We start from the raw sequence: 23249 nt of genomic DNA on the forward strand, positions 1-23249 counted from the left end.
GGGATAGGCTGAGGAACAGGAGACAGAGACAGGGTGGAGGCAGTCAGAAGAGGGAGGCTGGAAACAGGGACAATGGCTGCCGTCAGTGCTGAGGCCAGAGCATTGAACGATCGTTGATGGGCAGCCTGACCCGAATGAATGCCCTCCAGGTAGGCATTGCTCCGATGCACCTCCCTTTCTACCCCCTGGATGGCATTCAAAAGGGTAGTCTGCCCAACAATGAGTGTCCTGAGGAGATCAATGACCTCCTCACTGAGGGCAGCAGGGGTAACAGGGGCAGGGGCTGAGGTGCCTGGGCGAAGGAGACGCCCGCCTTCCTGGGTGAGCGGGCACGGAGCGTAGGCTGAGGGGCTGCTGGGAGGGCGGGGCTGGTGCGCTGGGTGGCGGCTGTACCTGTAGAGGCGGGGGCCCCGGATGTTGCCGCCACCGCTAGGGAGCTCCCATCCGAGGACGTGTCGCTGTCGCTGCTCTCACCAGCAGTCCCCGTCGTGGTGCTCCCCTCGCCCTCCGGCTCACTTGGGCCCTCGGTGTCTGTTCCTGTGCCCACCGGGGCCTTGTGGCTTGCAGCTCCCTCGTGCTCCGATGCCAAATCTCCTCCGCCTGATGATGCTAATGCACACATGCACAAGAAGATGAAGAAAAAGGGTGGGGGGAGAAAGAGAAGACCTGGTTGAGTGCATGCAATGTCAACACCGTTGGCGGAGAGGACAGACACAGGAGCCGCATGCACTAAGCCGCGCATTCGGGGCACACTACTCAGTACTTCTGACTCGGACAACAGGTCAGGAGACGACAAGCGCGCACATGTGTGAGGCTGGACCATTAATAGCTGGACTTGTCACCCTACGGAGGTGGGGGCCGGGAGCACAGGGCCATGTCTAAGGGAGAGGACTACACTACAGAAAGCGCCCTGGCCTAATGTCACCCCCAACCCTCCTCCCCCACCCAGACGCCTCCACTGCGCAGAAAGATAGCTGAATGTGCTGATACTCACCCCCTTGTGTCTGCTGTGATGCTCTCAAGCGCCCATCCAAATCAGGGTAGGCCACCGCCAGGATCCGGAACATCAGGGGGGTCAGGGTACGACTGGCACCCCTCCTAGGTTGGGAGGCCATCCCCAGCAGTGACTCGGCGGTCTTCCTGGTTCCGCGGCGGATGTCCTCCCACCTCTTGCGGCAGTGGGTGCCCCGTCTGACGTGGACCCCCAGGGCCCGGACTTCCTTGGCGATGGCACGCCAAATCCCGACTTTCTGATGGGCGCTGACCTATGTGACATGTACAGGGTGGGAAGGAAACATTCATCAACTTACTGCATGTTAGATGTGATTGGCCCCCCCTCCCCAACCTTGCAATATAGCACATGCTCTCATCTGTCGTGCGTTGCACTCCTCATTCGCCCCCCACCCCACCAACTTACATCCACCCCACTCCACACAGGCATCGCCCATTCCATGTGCACCCGGTGTACTCACCTGTTGGTCTGGAGGACCGTAGAGTAACGCATACTGGGGGAGGACCCCATCCACGAGCTTCTCCAACTCTTCAGACGTGAAGGCAGGGGCCCTTTCCCCAGTCGCAGCAGCCATTGTCACTTCCAGACCGAGTTCACAGCAGCACTTGCAGTATAGGTCCTCTCCTGTGGATGATCAGGTCTCGAGTGATTAAGCAGATAGAAAATGGCGGTCACGCCCGCGGCCGTGCGTACCGCGGCGGTGCGTACCGCGACCGCCGGCGCACATCGTCATTGGCTCCTGAAACCCATAGGCTTCAATGTTATCCAATGCGGCTCCGTATAGCGGTCTTCGACCGCCTACCGCCACGGTGTGCTCCGCCAGCGCAGTGACCTCACATCCCATTGTCCCACTTCACAGGTCAGGCAGCCGCCCTTTCAAGGGCCCACATGGCATAATCTCTACTGCGACACACAGGCCTAGGCCTGGCATTGCCACACATACACGCCTTTCAATACCTAGATAACCGTGTGCCATGCAAGCAGTGGTGAACGTACCAGTGATTATCTTGACTCTGTGCTCCATGTTGTCCTTCCTAGGCACCGTCCACTGGGATTTGCGAGGAGAAGGATGAATCCTCGCGTGTACCGACCGCTGGTGGACCTGTCGACAATGGAAGAACGCCACATCATACTACGATACCGACTTGACAGTGCCACCATCCATGAACTGTGTGCCCAGCTGGAGCCAGCCCTGATGTCCCCCATCCGCCAACCCACAGGAATTCCCCCTCTGGTGCAGGTGCTGTCAGTCCTCCATTTTCTTGCAAGTGGCTCATTCCAGACAACAGTGGCCATGTCATCTGGAATGTCTCAGCCAATGTTTTCTAAGGTTTTGTCTAGAGTGTTGTCTGCCCTGACGAAACACATGCGGAGTTACATTATATTCCCAGAGGAGGTTGATTTGCCCACTGTGAAGGGTGATTTTTATGCCCTTGGACATATTCCCAACATAATTGGTGCCATTGATGGGACCCATGTAGCCTTAGTCCCCCCAAAAGACGATGAGCAGGTGTACAGAAACAGGAAGAGTTACCATTCTATGAACGTCCAGGTGGTCTGTTTGGCTGACCAGTACATCTCCCATGTGAATGCAATGTTCCCTGGTTCAGTGCATGACGCGTATGTGATGCGTAATAGCAGCATCCCTTTTGTGATGGAACAGCTACAGAGACAACGTGTGTGGCTAATAGGTGACTCTGGTTACCCCAACCTGCCTTGGCTATTGACCCCAGTGAGGAATCCCCGGACCAGGGCTGAGGAACGGTACAATGAGGCCCATGGGCGAACTAGGAGGATCATAGAAAGGACCTTTGGGGTTCTGAAGGCCAGGTTTAGGTGTCTGCATATGACAGGGGGATCCCTGATGTACTCACCAAAGAAGGTGTGCCAGATCATCGTGGCCTGCTGTATGCTTCACAATTTGGCATTGCGACGTCAGGTGCCTTTCCTGCAGGAGGATGGTCCAGATGGTGGTGTTGAAGCAGCTGTAGAGCCTGTGGAGAGTGAAGAGGAGGAAGACTCAGAGGACGACCCAGACAACAGGGACAGAGTTATCCAACAGTATTTTCAGTAGCACACAGGTAAGAATCACACACGCCATTTTAATTTTCCTGACTGCCTCGTTTTTCTCAACTTTGTCTATGACCCCCCAGTTATTTGAAACTGATGTTTGATTCTCCCTTCCCTTTTCAGTGCTGTATGACCCACTGCTTGACTTCTGCTTGGTTAGCCCATGGACTAATGCTTATTGATCTCGGTATGTGTTCAGCACAAAGTTTACAGAACATAATTGATCGGTAATGTGTTTTACATTTGTAAATAATACAGCCTGACTCCAGCATGATTTCAGTGCATTGAGTGATTTATTTTTGGTGCTAGATAAAGGTACATGATATTCACACGGTGATGGGTGGGGGTGGAGTAATGTCCATGGCAGAGTCCAGTTCTCAGTCTCACAGGTGCATTGTCCATATGCCTGTGGAAGGATGGAGCAGGGGCAGTTCAAGGTTGGACAGGGTGGCAATGTGGGACAGTGGGATGACTTCAGGGGGTATCTCATGCTGGCGGGGGTCTTGACATCCTACTCTGTCTTTTTTTGGGATCTCAGGCTACTCTTGCGGGGTGGTTGTTCTTCAGCAGGAGGTGGGGTTCTGGTGGCCTGTCGTTGTGGTGGGGCCTCCTGTCCACTAGCGCCGGCGGAGGTGGTAGGCTGTTCCTGGTCCGGGCTAGTGACAGGGGCCCTGTGTGGTGCCACATGGTCCCGCAACGTGTCTTCTATCCGGTGGAGGGCCTGGACTAGGCTCCCCATGGCGGTAGAGATGTTGGTGAGATGATTGTTGAACCCCATGTAGCGTTCCTCCTGCTGTGCCTGGATCTCCTGGAACCTGGCCAGTACCGTCGCCATCGTCTCTTGTGAGCGGTGGTAGGCTGCCATGATGGTGGTGAGGGCCTCTTGGAGAGTCGGTTCCCTGGGCCTCTCCTCCCCCCCCTGTCGCACAGCAGCCCTCCGAGTTGCCCTGTTTCCCCCGGACTCTGTCCCCTGGACGGTGTGCCCACTACCACTGCCCCCAGGTCCCTGTTGTTGTTGGGGTGGTGGGTTAGCCTGGGGGCCCTGTAGTGGCAGACACACCGCTGATTGACCTGTCCTAGAGACAGAGCCATGGGCCCGCTGGGTGGGAGCTGTGCTGTTGTTCCCAGAGGGGGTTGGGTCTGCTGTGGCCTGTGTGTGGGGAACCGACTGTCCAGAGGTCCCCGATGGTCCGGGCTGGTCGTCAGGTTCCAGGTCGACAGAGCTGCTGTCATCACTGGGTGCCTCTTCCGGGGGGGGGATGGACATTTCTGGACCCTCCTGGCCGGTGTGTTGGCGTTCGGGTCCTGCATGGGGTAAGAGAGTATGGTTATTGTTTCTGTGTGTGCTATTGTGTGCGATTTATGGGTGCCCTTGTCCCCCAGTGCTGTCATTCCCTTGGGGGAGGTGTTGTGGGGGTGTTGGGGGGGGTATGTGCAGTGGTCATGCTTAGGTGATGGGTGTCCATAGTTTGTGGTGGCATGCAGGGGTTGGTGTTGGGTGGGTTGTGCTGGGGAGACATTCTCAGGGAAGATGTGTGATGGGGGTTGGGGGTGAGGGTGGTGGTGGGGGTTGGCATGCTGGGGGGGGTGAAGTAGTTGAGATTGTACTTACCAGAGTCCATTCCTCCGTGTACTCCAGCGAGGCCATCAGGATGCAGGATGTTTAGTACCTCTTGCTCCCATGCTGTGAATTCGGGTGGTGTGGGTGGGGGTCCCCCGCCAGTCTTCTGCACTGCGATGTTGTGTCGCGAGACCATCGAGCGCACCTTTCCCCGTAAGTCGTTCCAACGTTTGCGGATGTCCTCTCGATTTCTGGGATGCTGTCCCACCGCGTTTACCCTGTCCACGATCCGCTGCCATAGCTCCGCCTTCCTGGCTATAGTGGTGTGCTGCACCTGTGAGCCGAAGAGCTGGGGTTCGACTCTTATGATCTCCTCCACCATGACCCGGAGTTCTTGGTCCGAAAAGCGTGGGTGCCTTTGGGGTGCCATGGGGTGGTGTGGATGAGGTGTGGGGTGGTGTACACAGTATGGTGAAGAGTGTGTTGGTGTGTGGTGCTTTGTGCTTCTATGTGGTGTGTGTGATGGTGTCGTGTGCCTCTGTGTGATGTAGCTCTCTATTCTGTGATGTGTCTCTCTCTCCTTCGTCTATGATCTTTGGTCGTAGGGGTTTGTGGGTGATGTGGGTGTGTGTTTTATAGTTGGTTGGATGTGTGGGAGTGTTGTTTGTATGTGTGTCAGGTGTGTGTATTTCAAATTGTCCAATGTGGCTGGGTTTTGGAGCTGTGTGTGTATTTTGACAGCGGCGGTGTGTCCCGCCAATGGAATACCGCGGTTGAAAGACCGCCGCGTGGATTCGTGGGTCAGAATGGCATGGGCGTGTTTGTGTTGGCGTGACGGTGGAGGTTTGGTCGTCTGCAGTTTTCCGCGGCCCGCTGATGTGGCAGCCTTCCTTGGATGTCGGGATTTTGGCGGTTCCGCCGTTGTGGGTCAGAATGACCGTGGCGGTTTACCGCGGCCGCGGCGGTAGAATGGCGGACTTCTGACCGGCGGTAAGGGCCTTTTACCGCCGAGGTCAGAATGACCCCCTTGATTGGCAATATCTCTCTCCCACGCATATTAAAAAAGAATAAGGGTAAATAGTATTCTACTCTGAGAAACTTGAACATCATCACCATCTTTACAGGTGACTATAATTAAAATTTATAATTGCTATCTTTAAGGTTAATACTGCCCGATGATTCACCGATGCGGTTTATAACATTGAACCCCCCAGACTATGAGTACAAAAATGGAAATAGCCAGTAACACTAACTTCCGCTTTAATACCACATCTGACCTGGGATCTAGATTGCTAATATGACTGGCCAACAATACTGACCTTTGATACAAGCAAACCAAAAGCTGTAATTCATTATATTTTATACCTTACTCTAACCTTCATCTGTGCAAGAACTTTGGAATAATTTCAAGGCGAGAAAGTGATCGTAACCCATAGCAAATTTTATTCTGCTATAATTATGAACAATATTTGACTTCTCTTTCAAACAAAGATAATCATATAGTTTCCATTAGCAATAAAAAATAAGATAAAATTGGGATCTCAAAATTCGACTTGCTGAAATGAGTAAACAGGACATACCTTCTAGAATCTCTAGCACTAACACCAATGAACAGGTACCCTAAACTTAGATACTCGACTGGGGACATTTATTGAATTTGATCCTTAACTTCATCTCTACCTAACTACATAATAACCAATGTTCTACAACACTTAATCAACATTTAAAAAGATCAGTCGATCAATAACTCTTGCAAAAAAGGTAGCACCTGGAAAACAATGCAATATCTGCTAAATCAATCCCAATCAGAAGAGTGAGACAAACAGATTAAACATATGAACAATTAATACAGGCAAACAATAAAGAGAATCAGCATTACTTATCAAGAGAAGGCCTGGATCGAACTTCATGAGGCAATCAACATCAAGTGAAACCAAACTATGATTGGATCAGTATTCCTGCGTTTAAAATTTCATTAGTGACTACTTTATTGCATATGGATATGGAGAAGAGATTATTGAAAAACCCTTCTCACCCCTTGTTCCCAGAATGCTTGTGGAAATACACGCCATTGATTGGACAGTGGCTCAGGCACCTGCATTATATCGCCACCACGTAGGGTGGGCTAAAGATTCCCCCTATCATGCAGTACCAACTAAATCCCAACTGCAACCTCAACACCAATATCCAATAAAGCACCCTTGAGGGAAATCCTCAAACAATTAGAATATGAGGGTGTAATTGAACCCTGTGTTTCACCAATAAACAATCCACTGTTCCCTGTTGCTAAACCCGACCATTCTTACAGAATAGTCTTAGACAATAGACATTTAAACGGTCATACATGCACATTTGCCATACAAAATGCACACACCACTTATGAACAATATCCTTGAAGAAACACCTATACATACAAGGGACAACAATAAACACCTGGCCAGCAGAGTAATTGCTGGTGCCAATGGAAACTCTGAACCTAGGCATGTTTGGTATCAAACATGTTGGAATCATAACTCAATACTTTTGCAAGTATTGGTTGTATGATTCCATGCACTCTGGGGGCTCCTTAGTGGACCCCCAGAATTGCTCCTACAGCCTTCTGAGGTTTTCCAGGCAGCCCCAGCTGCTGTCACCTCACAGACAGGTTTCTGACCTCCTGATGTTTGAGCAGCTTAAGGTCAGGAAGGCAGAACAAAGGATTTCCTTTGGCAGAGGGGTGTTACACCCTCTCCCTTTGGAAATAGGTGTTACTGGACTTGAGACGGGTAGCCTCCCCAAGCCACTGGTATGCTATGAAGGGCACATTTGGTGCCCTCCGGGTATAAACCAGTCTACACCAGTTCAGGGACGTCCACTCCCTGCTCTGGCATGAAACTGGAGCTCCTCCAGAGGGTCCCTCGGTTTTGCTATCTTGAATCCAAGGATGGTAGGGAACTCTGGGAGCATCTGAGTGGCCAGGTCAGGCAGGTGACCTCAGAGCCCACTTCTGATAGGTGGTCAACCGGCTAGGTGACCAATCCTCCTTTCAGGGCTATTTAGGGTCTCTCTTTTGAGTGGTTCCTCAGATTTGGCTTTCAAGATTCTAGTAGGATTCCTCTGTAACCTCCACTTCGACTTCTGATCAAAGAAACTGCATCTGGACTCTCCAGGACCCAACAATCTGCAACAAAGACGCAGACTTCATCTGCAACATTGTTTCCATGGCTCCTTCCAGCTTCTGCAACATTTCCCCAGTTGTGCAGCCCCTAAGGACAGCCCATCTTTTGTCTGCACAGGAAAGAAGAAGGATTCTTCCTTTGAGTAAAGGAGTCACTCCCCTGCACCTGCAGGCACCAACAGCAACTACAACCGGCTGTGTGGATCCTCTCTCCTGCTGAGCTGCGTGGATCCTGCATCATGGGTGGTGATTGGAAGTGGTCCTGTCGGTCCTCTCTACCAGCTGTCGCACTTGGGTGGAAGTAAGCCCTTCCCTTCCCTCGCAGGACATTAACCCCGTGCATCACATCTTTTGCAGCTACCAAGGCTTGTTGACATTTCTTCCAAGAGGTCTTCAGACATCATGTAGCTCCAGCCCTCAGCACTCCTTCTTGTGATGTGCAGCTCCCTGAGGGGCTATCCAGCGGCATGGGGCCCCTTTTTGTAGTGCTGCATGGGCTCCAGTTGCAACTTCTGTGTTCCCGTCCTGTGGGACTCCTGTGAGTGCTGCTTGTGCTTCTGTGGGCTCTCTGTGACGCTGAGGACCCCGTCTGGCAATCCCCGCCTTGGTTGAGTCCTTCTGGGACTTGCTGTTCCCGGCAGCACCACTTTCTGCCCACCGCGAGTTTTGCCCGTGCCTAGGCTTGTTGGTGGAATCCAAACATGCAAACCCGACTGCAATCTTCCTTCCAGCGTGGGACATGACCTGCATCCTCCAGGAACTTGACTCTGACTCCAGGGCTGCAGGACTTACTTTCCTTCCTTACTTTTGACCAACTCCTGCATCCTTGGCTTGGTGGATAGGGGCTCCTGCCCCCACAGGACTCTGCTGTGTCTTCTGGACTTGGTCCCCTCTTTTCACTGATCTTCCTCTTCAGGAATCCATCGTTGGTTTCTTGCGTTGCCTCTGGGTTTTGCAATTCTCTTCTTTTGGGGAAATTCTAGTGATTTACTCCTGGTATTGCATGAGCTTTGCATGTCTCCTAGATAAGCCTTGACTGCTCATCCACAGCTACCTCTAGAGAGCCTTGCTTCTAGACACTGCCTACAGTACTCTAGTAGGCGACACCTGAACCTGGCATAAGGTGTAAGTACCTTAGGTACCGACCACACACCAGGTCAGCTTCCTACATTGGTGGTGCAGTGGTGGGATAAGCACTTGCAATTGACTTATCACTCTGTCACCTGGTACTTTCCACAGGAAAGACTATTCCTTACTTAGAGGTACACATAGTACATAGTGTCAGGGATCTAGTCTCTGGGTTTGGGTAAGCCAGAGGTCTAGGCATAGCCCTTCTCCAAATGTCTTAATAAAGACTAGAAGTTAGGGAGGTTAGGCACACCCTACACCACTCTAACACATACAATGTCTATAACTGGGCATACCTCTGAGGCCATGGATTCTCCTTATGAGAACCTGACTTTCAAGGAATTGACAGGGATGTGTGCTGAAAGGAAGCTAGATATGTGGAGGAATCCTAATAAGCTCTTGGGCCTGCTCCTCCAGGATGACCAGGAACAAGTTGGTGACCAGGAGGAGGAAGGAGTAGATTCTAACCCCTCAGAGCTAGGAAAATACATTTTAGATCTTGGGTGGGATCAACAGGATACCTCAGAGAGTTGCAAGGTTCCTAGCAGACCCAGTGAGCCTAGGGACAGATCCTCCTCTGTCCATTCCCATGTCACCTCAGTGTCTGCGGGTACCAATTGTTCAAACCCAGAGGGAGACTCTAGACAGGAAGCTCAGGAAACTGAGACTGGAAGAGGCCAGGCTTAGGCTGCAGCAACAACAGCTAGCCCTAGGTAGGGAGGCCTTAGCAGTTGAGAGGGAAAGGCAGGGGGTGGGGCTAACACCCCATGGTGGCAGCAGCTCAGGTTTCAGAGAGCACAGGGTCAGGGAGGGTTCTTTTGACTCTAGAAACCTACACAAAATTGTTCCCTCCTGCAAGGTAAGGATTGACATTTATAAGTGGTTTGCTGCACTTTAGAGAGCCTGTAAAGTTCAGAGGGTCAGTCAAAGGCAGTGGGTTAAAATACTCTGTTTGTCCTTCTCTGACAAGGGGAGGGATAGCCTTCTCACTGTCAGGCGAAGAGGATGCAGACAACTACAATATCTTTAATTCTGCTGTCTTAGATGGGTTTGGTCTCACCACTGAGCAATAAAGAATAAAGTTCAGGGAGACCAGAAAAGAGTCCTCACAAGATGTGATAGCCTTTGTGGACTGTTCTGTTAAAGCTTTGGAAGGCTGGTTACATGGCAGCAAATTGTCTGATTATGAGGGCCTATATAACTTGATTCTGGAAGAGCATATACTTAACAGTTGTGTGTCTGATTTGTTGCACCAGTACCTAGAGGACGCAGATCCAGAGTAGGGGACACCTGGACCTTGTATAAGGTGTAAGTGCCTTAGGTACCGACCACAAACCAGGTCAGCTTCCTATAGGCTACAGACATGGATATTCCGCCGCTTATGCAGTTGTGAGTGGATACATGAAAGCAAGTTCCATCCACAACATACTTACACGCAGACCCTGGGGGACTGCACTGCACATCTTGCAGAGCTCAAGGCTCTGGTGATGGCACTGGAACATATGGATCCTGAGCAGATGATGCTGATTGTCTGTGATTCGTACTATTGTGCCAGTCCTTCAATAAATATATGAATTACTGGTGCCAGAAAGGGTTCAGGGATTCAAAAGGAAACACCATTAAGCACAGACTTCTGTGGGGGAAAGTAGCAGATCAGAAGGAAACGCTACCCAACATCTATGAAGTACATATGCTAGGACATCAGCGTGTTGGAATACACATTGCAGGCAATACCTTGACTGATGAAGCAGCCAAATCAGCAATAGCTATGGCTTTTGTTGCTGCAGTAACTCGTTCTAGAACAAAATTTGATGATGAAACACTGGCAGCTGTGAAAGCTTCGGCTGACGGCACGCCTTTACCAAAATATCCTGCTAAATATTAGTACTGCATATCATGCCTCAATACAGCCCTAGCATTAATACCAGGGGTGAGTAATCGTGTGATTCCCAATAAAGGCCAAAGACCAGAATTGATAAAAGCAGCGCATGAGGGAGTTGCTTCTGCCCGTGCTGCTGTGGTGGCTACAATATTATTCTTACAAACACGGCACTGGTGGCCAGGTCTCCATAAACAGACAAAGTAGTATGTCATTTGTTGTGACATCTGCCAGCAAATAAAAGGATCCACCGTCAAATGTCCACCGCAGACACCCCTCCTACTATCCAACAAACCATTACAATGTGTGCACTTGGACCATTGTGGTCCCCTGACACCTGATAGTGCATACAAATACATATTAGTCGTTGTTGATTCATGCTCAAAATTTCTATGGGTTTGGCCACAATGCTCGGCTGATGCTCAAACTGTTATTAAATATTTGCGTACTTCATACAAATGCCTGTTCGGAACTCAAATGTATGTTCAAGATCTTGATGGTCCTGGCGTGGAGGCGGCAGATACACCTTTTGACATAAATGAATGTGTCACTGTCTTGTAGGACTTACAACAGTTAGGTGACGATAATGCATTTGCCAGTGCCGCCACCTTGGGAATAAAGGATGTACCAGTAAAATCCTCAGGCTGGATTCCATAAGTTGGGGATCTAGTGTGTGAAAAGATTGCTGTGAAAAAGGAGTTTAGTCCTTCTTATCGCGCACCGGTTCCAGTCCTGGGAATACACGGTATCAGAACTGTCATTCTGCCACTGCTGTCTGATTCTAAACAAAATCACTTTGTCTCCATCGACAATGTCAAGCTACACCATATGGCCTATCCTGCACAGCAGACCTAGGGAACTCCTGGGTAGTATCCGAATCCCTCTCACTACAGATCAGGATGTTCCTCTACAGGTTTTCAGTAGCAATGCTGACACCTCGCTGAGCTTGGGGATGGTGGAAAATGAGCTTTAATTGGTTCCACTAACATCTACTACAACAAATAAAACCAATAATATTTATCGATTTTATACAAATTCTACACAAACAGATGACATAGTCTACTATAAACCACAGAGGGAGTCTTCTGCAAGTTCTCTCTTCCAAACACGGCTCCAGTTTTTGCACGAACTGCTTCTGGATATTTTGCCGATATCAATTAAACTTTCACTGACTCATCTGCCTCTACTGTAGCAGAACTGTCAAGAGCACGTAAGCTGATAAATTGGCTCAAAATTAATTATCTCATTCTTCCATGGAACTATCTATGGCTCTTATTAACTGCACTTGCCTTTGGAGTGGGTTTGTCATTGTTTTCTTCTTACTTATGCATGGTCATAACCTTCCAGAATGCAGAACATTAGGTCTTAAAACCACATTTTTCTTCACACAAAGTCCGTAGAGAATTGTCCCTAGTGAACATTTTTGCTATACCAATTCCTGATGGGATTGTTTGGGATAAATTATTATTTGATATATATGGCCCGAATACGATATATTCAAACTTTCTATGAACAATGTAATTACACCCAGAGTGGTTTCTGATGATAGGGATCTGAAAACAGTTGATTCTATTATGTCTGATTTGCAGTATTATACTGTATTTGAACATGAGGATGTGTATCAATCCAAAGAAAATTATGGAGAAATGTTCTGTTATAATATTTATGGACATCATTTCATTCACAGAGCAAGTGCACCAAAGGCTTTTTTTAATTGTACACAGTCTGACTCCACCAGTGACGAGTTCCAAAACGTATACTGAAAAATGTGCATATTTCTTTGGGCACAATTTTAAAATAGCCGTATTATTTTATATTGCCAGTGATGGAAAGTCAACATATTTTATGGACAGACACAAAATTAATTTATTCTGATTCCGTTGTTTCCTGGTTAGCTACAGAAGGCTATGATTACTGGTTAAAGTCAATAGACTTGAAAAGTGTGTGGGGAACTAAACATTGGCAAATAAGGGGAAAGGAAGCTTTATTTAGAGCATGCCTGATATCTGCTCAAATGCTAATTTTAAATGAAACTGTACAACAAATGAGTTGTTTAAGCTTAGCAAAGATAAAGGAACTGAATGTGCCCGGTATTCCTACCCCTGCAAAATCTTATTTCAACTTTGGTGGTAAAAACCGCCTACCGCCGCGGAGACGGCCACCAAAAGACAGTCACCGCGGCTACCAGCTGTCCACCATATTATGACCACAGCCGGATTTCTGCCACAAGACTGGCGAAAATCCGGCTGTGGCAATGCCGGCGGATAGCGGTAAGGTGGCGCTGCTACCACCAGCAGCGCCACACCAGTAGACCACTGCCAGCCATATTATGACCAATAATACGGCCTGGCGGTGTTCTGCCGGCAGGCGCTGCTGGCGGTAGCAGCGCCCGACCGTCACCTGCCAGAGGACCCCCTGGATCGAGGTAAGTCAGGTCTCCGACAGGGGAGGGGGGTGTTGTGTGTGTGGGGGTGTGTCAATGTATATGTGTGCGTGAATGCGTGTATGTGTTGAGTGTTGAATGCATGTGTGCAGGTACAGATGTGTGAGTGCGTGCATGTTGTGAAATGTGAATGCGTGTCTGCGTGTATGTATGTAAGTGTGCGCGGATGTGTGTGTGAATGGATGTATGCATGCATGTAAACATGTAGGAATGGGTGTGTGTGTATGCGTGTATGTGAAGGGGGCGTGAATGTAGGGGGTTGGGGGAGTTTGGAGAGGTGGGGGTGTGGGGGGTGGATAACTGGAGAGGAAGGGAGGGAGACCCATATCAGTGACAGGGAAAGAATTCCCTGTCACTGATATGGCCTATCGCTATGGTTTTTGTGGCATTACGAATGCCACGAAAACCATGGCGGTAGGCAGGGTCATAATCCAGCATGCGGCAAAATGGCGGCTGCTGGGGTGGAGATGGATATTTCCAGCCCAGCAGCTGTTACCGTCGTGGTGGTCGGAGTGGTACATTGGCGGGTTGGCTTTAGCCAACCCGCTATTGTCATAAAATGGTGGTAAGTACTGCCATCCTGTTGGCTGTACTTACTGCCACATAATCGCCGACCACCGGGGTCGTAATGAACCCCTTTATCCCTTGTCTTGAAGTTGTATAAAAAATGATGTATGGGTGCAGGGTAGGGATACCTGCCTCCTAGGGGCCATGGTGGGGGGAACCAGAGAGACCCTCCTAGGGCCAATATTTAAAAAAATCTCCAAACTTTTTGTGGCAATCCCTCAGAACTTTATGCGTACCTAGTACCCCCTTATTAATGCTAATAGATAGAGAAATGTATCTATGATTCTCTTTGTATTCGTACAGCAGTTCAGGGAGATCTGCACATTTTTGTTTTAAGAAAAATCGAAGTAGCATGGTAAATCGTGGATGTTAATACAGTACTGAGTAGAATTTGAACTGAAGATTAAAATATGTTAAAACATGGAAAATACACTGTAGTACACTATGGGGCTCATTCCGAGCCCGGCGGGCGGCGGGCGCTGCCCGCCGGGCGGGAACCGCCCACAGACCGCACTGCAGTCAAATGACCACAGGGGTCAATTTGACTTTCCCGCTGGGCCGGCGGGCGATCTCCAGAAGATCGCCCGCCGGCCCAGCGGGAAAGCCCCTGCAACGAGGAAGCCGGCTCCGAATGGAGCCGGCGGAGTTGCAGGGGTGCGATGGGTGCAGTAGCACCCGTCGCGATTTTCACTGTCTGCATAGCAGACAGTGAAAATCATGGTGGGGCCCTGTTAGGGGGCCCCAGGACACCCGTTCCCGCCATCCTGTTCCTGGCGGGTTTTACCGCCGGGAAAAGGATGGCGGGAAGGGGGTCGGAATCCCCATGCCATGGAGGATTCCCTGGGCCAGGGGAAAACCGGCAGGAAACTGCCGGTTCCCCTTTTCTGACCGCGGCCTGTTGGCGATGCTGCCGTGGTCCCCGGCCCTGGCGGTTTGAAACCGCCAGGGTCGGAATGACCACCTATATTTCTAATATATAGGGTACTACCATGTATTTGTAATTTTTTTACCTTTTGTTAAATTTATTTTTGGTACCGCAGTACTCCAAAGGCAGTACCACAGTACTTCATATTTTCTTTTTAATATAAAGAAACTTATAAATATTTTTCCCTATCTATTAACACTTTAATAAAATGATAATATGTAGGGGAAATATATCGAACTTAATACTTACCTACATTTAACAGCAGAACACAGGCAAAGTTTACCTAAAAACTACATGGCTGCCTTTAACTTTTGTGAAGGAAGTCATTATCCATTCACATAATAACTTGTCATTACTATGTATTGCGATACTTCCCTTCTTCAAAATACTGCAAAATGTCATGAAAATGCAACATGAACAGATATCATGAAGTTAAAATGCCCTTTATCTTAACAAATACTTACCCTCGTTACTTCTGGTACCCCAAAGGCCATCTGCGCACCATATTGTCTAATCCTGTTGAACTTTATGTAAATCTGTTCAAACGATTTCATGGTACGCGAGATAAATGCATTGCTGATAACACATGTTTGGGTCAATTCACTTCCCTGGAAGTCAGAGTCCAGCAGGAGCGAGTGCTCTGATAGGTTGGGCTTTCTATTTATAATCCCGACCGCACGAGTAATACGTGCGGCCAACCACTTAGTTTCCCGGCGACACGGATGCCCTAAATCTACGTAAATAAATACCATGAGCCTTCAGCCTTCATTTATGTGCGGCTGAGTCTGTGACTGAACTACACCTACATAATACAGCACAATCTCTATATTCTGTGAGCCCTCAGACTCATTTTTACACAGCTTTGTTTGTGACTGAACCACAGCTACAGAACACTGCACTACCTTGATTGTCATCCTTAGACCAAGATTACTGATCATGAAGACGCCCTTGACCTAGAAGATCCTTATCCCTAACCGGATTCCCTAGGTGCTACCGACCAGATATTATCCCCAGTCCTGATGAAGACCCACCATAGATTTATGTCAACATATAGGGTCGAAACGTTGACATGATTTTGAATGTGGATTAAAACTATGAAGAAATTCTATGTGACTTCAGGGCTTCCTGGATTGACAGAGCCATCAAAAGTCCATATTGATCTTAAACCACCTTCTGTATATATTTTACATATCACCTTCACTTCTGTTCACAATATTCACTTTCACTGTCCTTTTCGAATTAGGAGCACCTACCAACATAAATATAATCTTCTTTTGTGATGAAAATGTAAAAAGAAACAAAAAGCAATAAAACTTTATTTATGCTACATTTATTGTAGATTGGATATTCACAATCGTTTAATCAATAGATTACAGTGGAAGTCTAGGAGTACTTCCCCTTGCTTTGACCATATTTTCACTTTCATTTATTATCCTGGTCAATAGGGTTAGAGGGTATTGCCTCATTGCCTAAAACTACTGATAGTTTGCCAGCAACATGAGAAAAATGTTGCTAGCAGCCATTACAGGACTCTGAGACTTAGTCCATTGTCCTGAAATTGTATTAAAAAATCATGTATATCCAGACCCTGCCCCCTAGGCCTCATACAGGAGGACCCCGAGGGACCTTCATGGGTCCAATACTAAAATAAACTCAGAAAAGTTTTGCTGCAATTCAGCTGGACTCCCGCAGGACTCCCGTTGGATAAGGAAAACAAAAAAAACAAAATGGCAGTCCAAGGCACCATTGTTTCCTTAAAGGTAGGGGAGTGTGTGATACCCTCCCCAAGCTGTTTTCAGCCCCAAGGACCCTATCGCCCGGGGCCCAATTTCACTAATTTGTGAAGGGATTGCGTAGCTCCCCTCTCCTAGCCACATTCGGTCCTGGAGCCCCCATCTCATAGGCCTGTGGCAGCGGGTATAGCGATATGGAGTAAGACGATACTCGGTTGGAAGGGAGAATACACGTGATTTTATTGTGGTGTACTTATAATTTATAATAGTCAATGTCTATGGTCTTTCTGGCTGGTGATCTCCGCTGTTCTCTTCTCCCTCAGGGTTCCTGGTAACTGGAGATGGTTCCCCAGCGGTGTTTTGTCAGGAAGACCGGAAAAAGAGGAATGAAAGACCGGTAAGTAGTGGTTTTGTGAACTAAGTGGTATTCTTTCTCGTGAGGAGAGGGTGTTGAGAGAGAGAGAGACAGAGAGAGAGAGAGAGAGAGAGAGAGAGAGAGAGAGAGAGAGAGAGAGAGAGAGAGTACGACTGGGGTGAATAGGGTATGAGTGTCCTCTCCCAAGGGAAGGAAATAAAGGAAGTAGGAATGAGTATGAAGGGGCTAGGGAGTCCAGTGATTACACCTCTGTGGGTTTAGTCTCCTGTTTCTTCTATATAACATAGACTTGCTCTATCTCCGTGATCAGTGGTTGTTATTTCTGTGACTTTTTCCCTTCCCAAACTCCCATCTTCCTCCCCCCTCCCTCTACTCGTCTCCACCACCCTCCTCCCTTCCCACCATCTAACGAAGTATGTCCTTTAGGCAGGACCATACCTGCTTCAGCCACGTCCCTCCAGGGACGTGGCGGAATTCTAGTTTCTTGGGACTGTCCTGTCCCTCAGAATGGTCGTCCCGACCTTTACTAAGCTCTTTCTCCCCAAGGTATGGGTCATGGGTCACCCTTTCTCCTCCGCTGCCTTCTCTTCCTCTCTGCCCGACTTCTCTTCATTCAGCGTCCTCTGCTCGATATGCGTGCGCCACGCGTAGTCCTTCCTTTATTTTTAAGCTTTCGGGAACCCGGATATCTGGGTTCCCGGCTCCTGCGGATTTACCCTCCTCCTCCGTACGTCCTCTCTCAGGTACGTTTTCGGGAACCCGGTTGGCCGGATTCCCGATTCCCTTGAATACGGTCTCACAGAAACCTTCGGAGTGTCGTTCTGCTCCGGATTCGGTGTTGGATGTAGCCGGGAAGTCCGCCTCCCGGCTACAAGGCCAAATTTTTAAAATACAGAGGATAGGGAGCGTGGCCCAGCTCCCTGAGCTGTATTCTGCCACGGGGAACAACAACCCCACGGGACCAAAGTATTTCTTAGGGAAAGGGGAGCCCTCTCCTTGAGCCTTTGAAAGGCCCTGCGTAGCACCCTCACTGACACTTTATTGGCCCCTGGAAACCATTTGCAGGGCCAGTTCACTTACTGTGTTCTGGTGAGTCCACTCCCAAGGCACAGAAGTTTCCCTGCCTGCACCCGCACAGGTAGGGAAACCTGTGTTTCCCTTTGTGTATGTTTGTGTATTTTTATACCTCTGGCCGAACAGGAGCAACACAAAGTTTGCTCCCAGCTTTAAAAATCCTCCCGCTGGCTGGGAGCAGACTTTTGCTTTGTGTTCCTGCCTGCAGTGATGCAGGCAGGGAAACAGCTGCTCCCTTCGGCGGGAACAATGCTGACTCTGTCACTATGTGGGTAGGGCTGGGGCCACGGAGGCCCTGGGGCTCCTCCTGTGTCCCCCAAAGTCTGCATGGTAGGGCAATCACCATTAATTAATGTGGGCCCTCAGGAGTGATATCCCTTGGGCCAAAAATGGCTTATGACGGGGGCCCGGGCCTCCTTCTATAACTTCAGTAGTGGCCATGGGGGATGGGGTCCCTAGGGCCTTTTGAAGGGTCAGAGACGGGGATGACATGGCCCCCACCCCTTAAAATATACTTTATGCCCTAAGGAATTGGATTTCGGGAGCCGAAAAGCCTCAGGCAGGGGGGTATATGCCCCTCCCCTTAAAAATACTTTGGGCCTTGGGTATAGAGTCTCTGGGACAGAAAACAGCTTGGAGAGGGGTGCTATGTGCCCCGTCAACTTTTAGTACATATGTACACCCCTTGGTGTCCCAGGGGCCTAATAAGGTTCAGGACTGGGGCACATGGCCACCTTCTCTTTAAAATATATACAGCCCTCAGGGATGTGGTCCCCAGAGCCAAACACAACTTGGGGACAGAGGCCACAAGGCCCCACTCCTCTGTAAAACAAAAATGGCCCTGGGCAATGGGGTCCCCAAGGCCTAAATAGCTCAGAAAGGGAGGGCATGTGCCCCCCCTACATAGCCTTGGGAGATGGGGTCCTCAGGGCCTAATGATGCTCAGGATGGGGGCGACACAGCCGGTTTCTCATGTAAAAAATATATGGCCCTTGGGGATGGGGTCCCCAGGGCCTAATAAATGTTGGTGAAGGGGCCACGTGACTCCTCCCCTTTTATGTAATTTTTGGCACTCTGGGATTTGGGCCCCCAGGTGTAATGAGGTCCAAAGAAGAGTGCCGCACACCCTCCTCCATTTATTAATTACTCCGCTCCAGGGATGTGGTGCGCAGGGCCTACTAAGGCTTGAGGAGGGGGTCACGCAGCCCCCCTCCCCTTTATAGCATAATGCAGCCCTATGGGATGGGTCTCTGGAGCCTGAGGTATTGTATTTGGCCCTAGGGGAGGGGGTTTCTAGGACCAATTAAGTGTTGCGGAACGGACTGCATGCCCCCTCCCCTTAATATATATGTTTTGTTCCAGGGGAATGGATCTCCGAGGCATGAAGGCCAACCAATGCTGCGCATGCCAAAGGCTGTGCACAATGTGGGGTTAGCAGCCTCCTAGAGTTTTGACCACATGGTCTGGCGGCAGGCCAAGTCCCGTGGCCACACCCCACTGCGTACCGTCAAAGGCAGTAAGCAGCATGTGGTTTGTGCCCTGTGGGGAGTTGGGCGCAGGACCTGCCTGCAAACCAGGCCCACCAGCAAATCCCACACCGTGCATGATGAAAGGCTGTGCGAAGCGTGGGTTTGGCTGCCGCTGGGTAGGTTGGAAAACGGCCTGGTTTGCTTAACAATCAAGCACTCATGTATGGGAAACCCTCATTGGTCAGAGTGTTCAATATGATTACAACTGTTCAGCGAAAGCTCAAGATACTCAACATAGGTTTCAAAATTAATGCCCTTCTATGGACATCTTTTATCTGTTTCACAGTCACATAACCTACCTTGAGAAATTAGTAGAAATGTGCGTACTGTAAACAGTGTTTACTCTATGAATAGTGTTTAGTCTGTTACACACTATTTGCAGACAGTGAAACTCTCATAAGAAATACACCACAGAGTGTTAAAATGTATCTGCAAATAACAGTGTACACTCTAGGCAACACTTGTCAAAAAAGACACTAAGGCCGTCATTACAACATTGGTGGTAAAAGCCGCTTACCGCCGTGCAGAAGACCGCCAACACACTGCCGTGGCCGCGGAAATCCGCCACAGCTATTATGACCCACAGCACGGAATCCGCCAAAATTCAGACACCCACACAAGTCCGCCACACCAAAGGTCAGTGATAAACTGGCAAAAACAAATCCTCCACCGTCACGCCAACAGAAATACGCCCACAGTATCACGACACACGAATCCACGCGGCGGTCTTTCAACAGCAGTATTCCATTGGTGGTACACACCGCCGCGCTCAAAATACACACACATATACAAAACACAGCCACATTGGACAATTCGAAATGCACACACCTGATACACATACACACACCACTCCCACACACCCATTACAACATAAAACACACACCCACATCACCCACAAACCCCTACGACTAGAATTACTGAGAGAAGGCCCGAGAGAGACACTACAAACTACTTCCAAGTATCCACAGGCACACAATACCATCACCCACATAACTTCCACGCACCTCACACAACACACCACTACATATCAGCACACTTATCACCACACACACCACCCCACACATCACCCACACCACCCCATGGCACGGCAAAGACACCCCAGGTTCTCTGAGGAGGAGCTCAGGGTCATGGTAGAGGAAATCATCCGGGTAGAGCCACAGCTATTCGGATCACAGGTGCAGCACACCTCCATAGCTAGGAAGATTGAGCTATGGCAAAGAATAGTGGACAGGGTCAACGCATTGGGACTGCACCCAAGAAATAGGGATGACAGCAGGAAGAGGTGGAACGACCTACGGGGGAAGGTGTGTTCCGTCGTCTCAAGACACCACCTTGCGGTTCAGCGGACTGGCGCCGAACCCCCACCTCCTCGCCCACAACTAACAACATGGGAGGAGCAGGTCTTGGCGATTCTGCATCCTGAGGGCCTCGCAGGAGTAGATGGAGGAATGGACTCTGGTAAGTCAAAGCTTTACTATTACATCCCCCACCCTACCTGCATGCCATCACATACCCCCACCCTCACCCTCACCCCCATCACTCCAACTCCTCACAAATGTCCCAATATCACAAACCACCCATCCCAACACCAAGCCCTGCATGTAACAACAAAGCATGGACACCCATCACCAAAGCATGGCCACTGCACATACCCATACACCCCTCTAAACCATCATCACACAAGGTCCCACACAGGAATGCAAGCACTGGGGTACACGGTCACCCACCCATTGCACACCATGCCACACACAGATGTAATAAACATCCTTTTATACCACTGCAGGACCCCTACCCAACGTCACTGGACAGGAGGGTCCACACATGTTCACACCACCAACAGAAGAGGCCCACAGTGATGACCGCACCTCTGTCCAACTGGATCTAGATGACCAGCCCGGCTCATCGGGGACCTCTGGACAGTCGGTTCCCCTCACACAGTCACAGGCTACTACAGAGCTTCCTCCCTCTGGAAACACCAGCACAGCACCCACCCAGCGGGCCCATACCTCTGTCCCCAGGACACGTCAAGCAGCAGTGTGTCCACCACTACAGGGAACCCAGGCTAACCCACCACCCCAACAACAACAGGGACCTGGGGGCATTGGTAGTGGCACACGGTCCAGGGTACGGCGGCCCAAGAACACAGGGGTACTGGGAGGGCTGCTGTGCGACAGGGGGAGGACAGGCCAAGGGAACCCACTCTCCACGAGGCCCTCTCCTCCATCATGGGAGCCTACCACCACTCCCAGGAGATGATGGCAACGGTACTGGCCAAGTTTCATGAGACCCAGCGGCTGCAGGAGGAACAATATTTGGGCTTTAGGGAGGAACTCAGAACCATCAATTCCACCCTGGGCACCATCGTAGGGGTGCTGAAGGAAGTACTCAACACCAGGAGGGACACTGTGGCACAACAAGGGGCCCCTGACACTAGCATGGACGATGAACTGGCCGTCACCTCCGCCGGCGCTAGTGGACAGAACGCCCCGCCATGGGACCACCACACCAGCACCCCACCCCCTGCAGAGGGAGAACTACCCCGCAAATGGTCCCTGAGATCCAGGACAAAGACAGAGAACAATGCCAAGACCCCCGCCAAGAAATGAGACCACCCTGAATGTCATCTTTCTGTCCCACTTTGTCACCCTGTCCATCCTCAAACTGCCCCAGCTCCACTTCCTATGCCCATTTGGGCAATGCACCTGTGAGACTAATAGACTGGACTCTGCCATGGACATTCCTCCACCATCACCTCTCACCATTTCACAACCCCCTCCAATATTGAGCACTTAAATAAACACCCTATAACCACAAAACAATCTGGAGTCAGTCTGTGATTTCGAAATGGTGTATTAGCAGTTAGAGTGACAAAATGCTCTTTCAATTGTAATGTCAACATACCTATGTCACATAGCTCTAGTCCATGAGGAAACAAAGCAGATGTCACACAGTGGGACCCACATCTGTGAAATCGTAAGGGAAAGTGACAACTCAGTGACCATACACTGGGGGAAAACGACATATAGTAGAGAGGTAGTAGTGTTAAAGTACATGTAGTAGGCAGGTCTGTACTCTTACCTGTGTCTCACTGGAAATATTGCAGGATCACAGAGTTCCTGTTGTCCATGTTCTCTTCTTCTGCTTCCTCGTCTTCACTGTCCGCAGGCTCCACAGCTGCAACAACACCGCCATCTGGACCATCCTCCTGCAGAAAAGGCACCTGTCGTCACAAAGCTAAGTTGTGAAACATACATCAGGCCACGATGATCTGGCACACCTTCTTTGGTAAGTAGAATAGGGATCCACCTGTCATATGGAGGCACCTGAACCTGGCCTTCAGGAGGCCAAAGGTCCGTTCTATAATCCGCCGAGTTCGCCCATGGGCCTCATTGTAGCGTTCCTCTGCCCTTGTCCTGGGATTCCTCACTGGGGTCAGTAGCCATGACAGGTTGGGGTAACCAGAGTCACCTGCAAATGGCGAGGGACAACTGTTAGACACACTCTAACCTGTAGGGATATCCCCAGACCCAGACAACCGTTCCCACTGTCTTGCTTCCAGGTGCTCACCTAATAGCCAAACACAGTGCCTCTGGAGTTGACCCATCAAATAAGGGATGCTGCTCTTCCACAGGATGTAGGAGTCATGCACTGAGCCAGGGAACTTGGCATTCACATGGGAGATGTACTGGTCTACAAACACACCATCGGCACATTAATCGAATGATACCTCTTCCTGTTTCTGTACTCCTGTTCACTCCTGTGGGGGGGACCAAAGCCACATGTGTCCCATCAATG

The sequence above is a fragment of the Pleurodeles waltl genome, chromosome 3_1 (assembly GCF_031143425.1).
Source record: "Pleurodeles waltl isolate 20211129_DDA chromosome 3_1, aPleWal1.hap1.20221129, whole genome shotgun sequence".
NCBI classification, from domain to species: Eukaryota; Metazoa; Chordata; class Amphibia; order Caudata; family Salamandridae; genus Pleurodeles; species Pleurodeles waltl.